Source organism: Oncorhynchus tshawytscha, linkage group LG12 (assembly GCF_018296145.1).
Source record: "Oncorhynchus tshawytscha isolate Ot180627B linkage group LG12, Otsh_v2.0, whole genome shotgun sequence".
Classification (NCBI taxonomy): Eukaryota; Metazoa; Chordata; class Actinopteri; order Salmoniformes; family Salmonidae; genus Oncorhynchus; species Oncorhynchus tshawytscha.
Genome location: NC_056440.1, coordinates 58,981,787 through 58,991,381, shown reverse-complemented (window position 1 = coordinate 58,991,381; position 9,595 = coordinate 58,981,787).

Genomic DNA, 9,595 nt, shown 5'->3' with positions numbered 1-9,595 from the left:
TTCCCACCATTAGCTCTGACAAATTGAAAACCCTAGTCATTGGCGACTCCATTACCCGCAGCATTAGACTTAAAACAAATCATCCAGCGATCATACACTGTTTACCAGGGGGCAGGGCTACCAACGTTAAGGCTAATCTGAAGATGGTGCTGGCTAAAGCTAAAACTGGCGAGTGCAGAGAGTGTAGAGATATTGTTATCCACGTCGGCACCAACGATGTTAGGATGAAACAGTCAGAGGTCACCAAGCGCAACATAGCTTCAGCCTGTAAATCAGCTAGAAAGATGTGTCGGCATCGAGTAATTGTCTCTGGCCCCCTCCCAGTTAGGGGGAGTGATGAGCTCTACAGCAGAGTCTCACAACTCAATCGCTGGTTGAAAACTGTTTTCTGCCCCTCCCAAAAGATAGAATTTATAGATAATTGGCCCTCTTTCTGGGACTCACCCACAAACAGGACCAAGCCTGACCTGCTGAGGAGTGATGGACTCCATCCTAGCTAGAGGGGTGCTCTCATCTTATCTACCAACATAGACAGGGCTCTAACTCCTCTAGCTCCACAATGAAATAGGGTGCAGGCCAGGCAGCAGGCTGTTAGCCAGCATACCAGCTTAGTGGAGTCTGCCACTAGCAGTCAGTGTAGTCAGCTCAGCTATCCCCATTGAGACTGTGTCTGTGCCTTGACCTGGGTTGGGCAAAACTAAACATGGCGGTGTTCACCTTAGCAATCTCACTAGGATAAAGACCACCTCCATTCCTGTCATTATTGAAAGAGATCGTGATACCTCACATCTCAAAATAGGGCTACTTAATGTTAGATCCCTTACTTCAAAGGCAATTATAGTCAATGAACTAATCACTGATCATAATCTTGATGTGATTGGCCTGACTGAAACATGGCTTAAGCCTGATGAATTTACTGTGTTAAATGAGGCCTCACCTCCTGGTTACACTAGTGACCATATCCCCGTGCATTTACAATAGCAAATTTCAATTTACAAAAAAGAAAATGTATTTTTTGTCTTTTGAGCTTCTAGTCATGAAATCTATACAGCCTACTCAATCACTTTTTATAGCTACTGTTTACAGGCCTCCTAAGGCCATATACAGTGTTCCTCATTGAGTTCCCTGAATTCCTATCGGACCTTGTAGTCATAGCAGATAATATTCTAATTTTTGGTGACTTTAATATTCACATGGAAAAGTCCACAGACCCACACCAAAAGGCTTTCGGAGCCATCATCGACTCAGTGGGTTTTGTCCAACATGTCTCTGGACCTACTCACTGTCACAGTCATACTCTGGACCTAGTTTTGTCCCATGGAATACATTTTGTGGATCTTGTTTTTCCTCATAATCCTGGACTATCGGACCACCATTTTATTAGGTTTGCAATTGCAACAAATAATCTGCTCAGACCCCAACCAAGGAGCATCAAAAATTGTGCAAATATTCAGACAACACAAAGATTCCTTGATGCCCTTCCAAACTCCCTCTGTCTACCCAAGGACGTCAGAGGACAAAAATCAGTTAACCACCTAACTGAGGAACTCAATTTAACCTTGCGCAATACCCTAGATGCAGTTGCACCCCTAAAAACTAAAAACATTTCTCATATGAAACTATCTCCCTGGTATACAGAAAATACCCGAGCTCTGAAGCAAGCTTCCAGAAAATTGGAACGGAAATGGCGCCACACCAAACTGGAAGTCTTCAGACTAGCTTGGAAAGACAGTACCGTGCAGTATCGAAGAGCCCTTACTGCTGCTCGATCATCCTATTTTTCCAACTTAATTGAGGAAAATAAGAATAATCCGAAATTTCTTTTTGATACTATCTCAAAGCTAACTAAAAAGCAGCATTCCCCAAGTGAGGATGGCTTTCACTTCAGCAGTTATAAATTCATGAATTTCTTTGAGGAAAAGATCATGATAATTAGAAAGCAAATTACGGACTCCTCTTTAAATCTGCGTATTCCTTCAAAGCTCAGTTGTCCTGAGTCTGCACAACTCTGCCAGGACCTAGGATCAAGAGAGACACTCAAGTGTTTTAGTACTATATCTCTTGACACAATAATGAAAATAATCATGGCCTCTAAACCTTCTAGCTGCATACTGGACCCTATTCCAACTAAACTACTGAAAGAGCTGCTTCCTGTGCTTGGCCCTCCTATGTTGAACATAATAAATGGCTCTCTATCCACCGGATGTGTACCAAACTCACTAAAAGTGGCAGCAATAAAGCCTCTCTTGAAAAAGCCAAACCTTGACCCAGAAAATATAAAAAACTATCGGCCTATATCGAATCTTCCATTCCTCTCAAAAATTTTAGAAAAGGCTGTTGCGCAGCAACTCACTGCCTTCCTGAAGACAAACAATGTATACGAAATGCTTCAGTCTGGTTTTAGACCCCATCATAGCACTGAGACTGCACTTGTGAAGGTGGTAAATTACCTTTTAATGGCGTCAGACCCCGAGGCTTTGCATCTGTCCTCCTCGTGCTCCTAGTACTTCCGGCGCCGACAGAGATGGCCGCCTCGCTTCGCGTTCCTAGGAAACTATGCAGTTTTTAGTTTTTTTACGTGTTATTTCTTACACTAGTACCCCAGGTCATCTTAGGTTTCTTTACATACAGCCGAGAAGAACTACTGAATATAAGATCAGCGTCAACTCACCATCAGTACGACCAAGAATATGTTTTTCGCGATGCGGATCCTGTGTTCTGCCTTACAACCAGTGTAACGGAGTGGATCACATGCAGCGACCAAAAAAACGACTCAGAAAAAGAGGGAAACGAAGCGGTCTTCTGGTCAGACTCCGGAGACGGGCACATCGTGCACCACTCCCTAGCATTCTTCTTGCCAATGTCCAGTCTCTTGACAACAAGGTTGATGAAATCCGAGCAAGGGTAGCATTCCAGAGGGACATCAGAGACTGTAACGTTCTTTGCTTCACGGAAACATGGCTAACTGGAGAGACGCAATCCGAAGCGGTGCAGCCAGCGGGTTTCTCCACGCATCGCGCCGACAGAAACAAACATCTTTCTGGTAAGAAGACGGGCGGGGGCGTATGTCTTATGGCCAACGTGACATGGTGTGATGAAAGAAACATACAGGAACTCAAATCCTTCTGTTCACCTGATTTAGAATTCCTCACAATCAAATGTAGACCGCATTATCTACCAAGAGAATTCTCTTCGATTATAATCACAGCCGTATATATCCCCCCCCAAGCAGACACATCGATGGCTCTGAACGAACTTTATTTAACTCTCTGCAAACTGGAAACGATTTATCCGGAGGCTGCATTCATTGTAGCTGGGGATTTTAACAAGGCTAATCTGAAAACAAGACTCCCTAAATTTTATCAGCATATCGATTGCGCAACCAGGGGTGGAAAGACCCTGGATCATTGTTACTCTAACTTCCGCGACGCATATAAGGCCCTGCCCCGCCCCCTTTCGGAAAAGCTGACCACGACTCCATTTTGTTGATCCCTGCCTACAGACAGAAACTAAAACAAGAAGCTCCCACGCTGAGGTCTGTCCAACGCTGGTCCGACCAAGCTGACTCCACACTCCAAGACTGCTTCCATCACGTGGACTGGGAGATGTTTCGTATTGCGTCAGACAACAACATTGACGAATACGCTGATACGGTGTGCGAGTTCATTAGAACGTGCGTTGAAGATGTCGTTCCCATAGCAACGATTAAAACATTCCCTAACCAGAAACCGTGGATTGATGGCAGCATTCGTGTGAAACTGAAGGCACGAACCACTGCTTTTAATCAGGGCAAGGTGTCTGGTAACATGACTGAATACAAACAGTGCAGCTATTCCCTCCGCAAGGCTATCAAACAAGCTAAGCGCCAGTACAGAGACAAAGTAGAATCTCAATTCAACGGCTCAGACACAAGAGGTATGTGGCAGGGTCTACAGTCAATCACGGACTACAGGAAGAAACCCAGCCCAGTCACGGACCAGGATGTCTTGCTCCCAGGCAGACTAAATAACTTTTTTGCCCGCTTTGAGGACAATACAGTGCCACTGACACGGCCTGCAACGGAAACATGCGGTCTCTCCTTCACTGCAGCCGAAGTGAGTAAGACATTTAAACGTGTTAACCCTCGCAAGGCTGCAGGCCCAGACGGCATCCCCAGCCGCGCCCTCAGAGCATGCGCAGACCAGCTGGCCGGTGTGTTTACGGACATATTCAATCAATCCCTATACCAGTCTGCTGTTCCCACATGCTTCAAGAGGGCCACCATTGTTCCTGTTCCCAAGAAAGCTAAGGTAACTGAGCTAAACGACTACCGCCCGTAGCACTCACATCCGTCATCATGAAGTGCTTTGAGAGACTAGTCAAGGACCATATCACCTCCACCCTACCTGACACCCTTGACCCACTCCAATTTGCTTACCGCCCAAATAGGTCCACAGACGATGCAATCTCAACCACACTGCACACTGCCCTAACCCATCTGGACAAGACGAATACCTATGTGAGAATGCTGTTCATCGACTACAGCTCGGCATTCAACACCATAGTACCCTCCAAGCTCGTCATCAAGCTCGAGACCCTGGGTCTCGACCCCGCCCTGTGCAACTGGGTACTTGACTTCCTGACGGGCCGCCCCCAGGTGGTGAGGGTAGGCAACAACATCTCCTCCCCGCTGATCCTCAACACTGGGGCCCCACAAGGGTGCGTTCTGAGCCCTCTCCTGTACTCCCTGTTCACCCACGACTGCGTGGCCATGCACGCTCCAACTCAATCATCAAGTTTGCGGACGACACAACAGTGGTAGGCTTGATTACCAACAACGACGAGACGGCCTACAGGGAGGAGGTGAGGGCCCTCGGAGTGTGGTGTCAGGAAAATAACCTCACACTCAACGTCAACAAAACTAAGGAGATGATTGTGGACTTCAGGAAACAGCAGAGGGAACACCCCCATCCACATCGATGGAACAGTAGTGGAGAGGGTAGCAAGTTTTAAGTTCCTCGGCATACACATCACAGACAAACTGAATTGGTCCACTCACACAGACAGCATCGTGAGGAAGGCGCAGCAGCGCCTCCTCAACCTCAGGAGGCTGAAGAAATTCGGCTTGTCACCAAAAGCACTCACAAACTTCTACAGATGCACAATCGAGAGCATCCTGGCGGGCTGTATCGCCGCCTGGTATGGCAACTGCACCGCCCTCAACCGTAAGGCTCTCCAGAGGGTAGTGAGGTCTGCACAACGCATCACCGGGGGCAAACTACCTGCCCTCCAGGACACCTACACCACCCGATGCTACAGGAAGGCCATAAAGATCATCAAGGACATCAACCACCCGAGCCACTGCCTGTTCACCCCGCTGCCATCCAGAAGGCGAGGTCAGTACAGGTGCATCAAAGCTGGGACCGAGAGACTGAAAAACAGCTTCTATCTCAAGGCCATCAGACTGTTAAACAGCCACCACTAACATTGAGTGGCTACTGCCAACACACTGTCAATGACACTGACTCTACTCCAGCCACTTTAATCATGGGAATTGATGGGAAATTATGTAAATGTATCGCTAGCCACTTTAAACAATGCTACCTTATATAATGTTACTTACCCTACATTGTTCATCTCATATGCATACGTTGATACTGTACTCTATATCATCGACTGCATCCTTATGTAATACATGTATCACTAGCCACTTTAACTATGCCACTTGGTTTACATACTTATCTCATATGTATATACTGTACTCGATATCATCTACTGTATCTTGCCTATGCTGCTCTGTACCATCACTCATTCATATATCCTTATGTACATATTCTTTATCCCCTTACACTGTGTATGACAGTAGTTTTTTTTGGAATTGTTAGTTAGATTACTTGCTCGTTATTACTGCATTGTCGGAACTAGAAGCACAAGCATTTCGCTACACTCGCATTAACATCTGCTAACCATGTGTATGTGACAAATAAAATTTGATTTGATTTGATTTAGACCTTAGTGCTGATTTTGATACCATTCATCAACACATTCTTTTGGAGAGATTGGAAACCCAATTTGGTCTACACGGACAAGTTCTGGCCTGGTTTAGATCTTATCTGTCAGAAAGATATCAGTTTGTCTCTGTGAATTGTCAGAGGACAAACCAATCAACTGTAAGTTCCTCAAGGTTCCGTTTTAGGACCACTATTGTTTTCACTATATATTTTACCTCTTGGGGATGTCATTCGAAAACATAATGTTAACTTTCACTGCTATGCGGATGACACTCAGCTGTACATTTCAATGAAACATGATGAAATGATGCAGAAAAATTTATCCATGCTTTTGTTACTTTCTACTTTCCGGCTACCTGGATAAAGCACAAAATAAACTTCAGTTAGTGCTAAATACGGCTGCTAGAATCCTGACTAGAACCAAAAAACTGGCTTCCTGTCAAGGCAAGGGCTGATTTCAAGGTTTTACTGCTAACCTACAAAGCATTACATGGGCTTGCTCCTACCTCTCTCTCTGATTTGGTCCTGCCACACATACCTACACGTACGCTACGGTCACAAGACGCAGGTCTCCTAATTGTCCCTAGAATTTCTAAGCAAACAGCTGGAGGCAGGGCTTTCTCCTATAGAGCTCCATTTTATGGAATGGTCTGCCTACCCATGTGAGAGACGCAAACTCGGTCTCAACCTTTAAGTCTTTACTGAAGACTCATCTCTTCAGTGGGTCATATGATTGAGTGTAGTCTGGCCCAGGAGTGTGAAGGTGAACGGAAAGGCTCTAGAGCAACGAACCGCTCTTGCTGTCTCTGCCTGACTGGTTCCCCTCTTTCCACTGGGATTCTCTGCTCTAACCCTATTACAGGGGCTGAGTCACTGGCTTACCGGTGCTCTTTCATGTCATCCCTAGGAGGGGTGCGTCACTTGAGTGGGTTGAGTCACTGATGTGATCTTCCTGTCTGGGTTGGCGCCCGCCTTTGGGTTGTGCCATGGCGGAGATCTTTGTGGGCTCGGCCTTGTCTCAGGATGGTAAGTTGGTGGTTGAAGATATCCCTCTAGTGGTGTGGGGGCTGTGCCTTGGCAAAGTGGGTGGGGTTATATCCTTCCTGTTTGGCCCTGTCCGGGGGTGTCATCGGATGGGGCCACAGTGTCTCCTGACCCCTCCTGTCTCAGCCTCCAGTATTTATGCTGCAGTAGTTTTTGTGTCGAGGGGCTAGGGTCAGTTTGTTATTTCTGGAGTACTTCTCCTGTCTTATCCGGTGTCCTGTGTGAATTTAAGTATGCTCTCTCTAATTCTCTCTTTCTTTCTCTCTCTCGGAGGACCTGAGCCATAGGACGATGCCTCAGGACTACCTGACATGACTTCTTGCTGTCCCCAGTCCACCTGGCCGTGCTGCTGCTCAAGTTTCAACTGTTCTGCCTGTGATTATTATTATTTGACCATGCTGGTCATTTATGAACATTTGAACATCTTGGCCATGTTCTGTTAAAATCTCCACCCGGCACAGCCAGAAGAGGACTGGCCACCCCACATAGCCTGGTTCCTCTAGGTTTCTTCCTAGGTTTTGGCCTTTCTAGGGAGTTTTTCCTAGCCACCGTGCTTCTACACCTGCATTGCTTGCTGTTTGGGGTTTTAGGCTGGGTTTCTGTATAGCACTTTGAGATATCAGCTGATGTACAAAGGGCTATATAAATCAATTTGATTTGATTTCAACAACAGTATGACACTGAGTGGAAAGCATGGTAGTTGTGGATGTTGTTTCAAAGTCTAACACGACGAAATGGACGGCGCTTTTTAAGGTGATGATTCATTCAAAACACCCATAAGCATATTAAAGCTTATTGCATTCACATAAGCATATATAGCACGAAAAAAAACTGCATTAAAATGTTGTTACAATACATAGCCTACCGCATATTAAGCATTGGCAGAAATACATATTTTTAAATTATTTAAGATGCCTTTGGACATAATTGGTCTGGCTTATACTCCAAAATGCAACCAATTCTAGTAATTGGCTTTGAACGTGGACTGTATTTTTATGCATACTGAATGGACTGTTACATTATGCTATGCTCCAAACTTTCTTTGCATCAGTCCGAGGGGGAACGTAAAAGCCTAGGCTATACTGTTGGTTCATTGATTGTGCAGGGGCGGCTTATAGAGTTAGCCTACAATTATATTGAATTTGTTTTGATTTTAAACAGCCTGGTAATAGGGCTTTAAAAAATATTTTCATAAGTAATAGGCTGACATTACCTTTAGCTAGCTACAGAATATATCTCACACACAGTGTATGATACACGTTTCCCTTCCTTACAATATATTCAGTGGAAATGGCAAATGTGAGGGACACCAGGAGAATTGCAGGCATGACAAAGTCATGGGGAGAGGTGGAACTACCCTGACACAGCTAACTAACTGCCAACCGGAAGTCGTTCTTAATTCAAATAATACGAATTCTCATTCGCAATGTATCATAAGACAAAGAAGTCTCAAACTTCTTTTAAAGACTGGAAGAGTATTCATTAACTGCTATTGTCATAGTTTTTTTGATGAATAAGATCAGCTATTTTACCATTCATTGGGCAAAAGTTCAGAATTGAGCTGCCTGTGTGAATGCAGCAATTTAGGCCTTTCAAACGATTTATAATACACTGTCAGAAAATGTATTTTTAACATAGAAGCTAAGAGGGAGTGGAGCTACTGACAGTGATTGTGTATTTGGACAAAAGTTTGAGATAAATAAAGTGAGGCTGAAAGGCAGCCAAACGGCTATCTGCCCCTCATATGACAAAGCACTGGTCCCACAGTAGTTTGGGGACAAGACAGACCCTTCCCTCTCCCCCAGAATGATGGTCACTGCTCGTTCCTGTAGACACTCACTATTTATAAAGGACACCACTTCAAACAGCACTTTCCACTGTCCTCCCATCACCCAGAGCTCTAGTTTTGGTCCTCCTTGAATTCTACTCTTTTGAAGATAAAACATTTGTCACAAAAGCCCTGCAATTTCTTTCTCCACCCATTCTGTTTTGACATCTCTAGCATGTCACTGAAACGTTGGGTAAAATCTGTAATAATCCCCTGTATAGTTCTCAAGACAAAACCACACGTTCCCTGGGCAGTGAGCAGTCCTACTAATAATTGGTTCCTAAAATTGACAGAATGAAAACCCACCTGGACCTTGTTCATTTCCAATATCCAGTGTACAGACCTATTCTTGACAGTTATTTTTGGCATTAATATCGCTTTAAAAAAGTTTGATTGTCACATACGCTGGAGCAAATCAAGGTTAAGTGCCTTGAAGGGCACAGACAGATGGTTCCCCTTGTCGGCTCGGGTATTCGAACCAAGGAACTTTTGCCTAATGCAGAAATTACAGATAGGCTCAAGTCATTCACCAGCATCAAGTCCTGCCGGGAATAAGCAGAGGGGGGAAGTAACTAACACCTTGACACGACACAATCCCCCCCACACACACACAAAACACTGAAATACAAGAAACTATCGATCCCTAGGTTGTTTCTGGGTAAAATGTTTGTAAAAATATTAAATTCAACAAAAACCATTTCACATACAATTAGTCCCTTCTCCCAGTCAAATG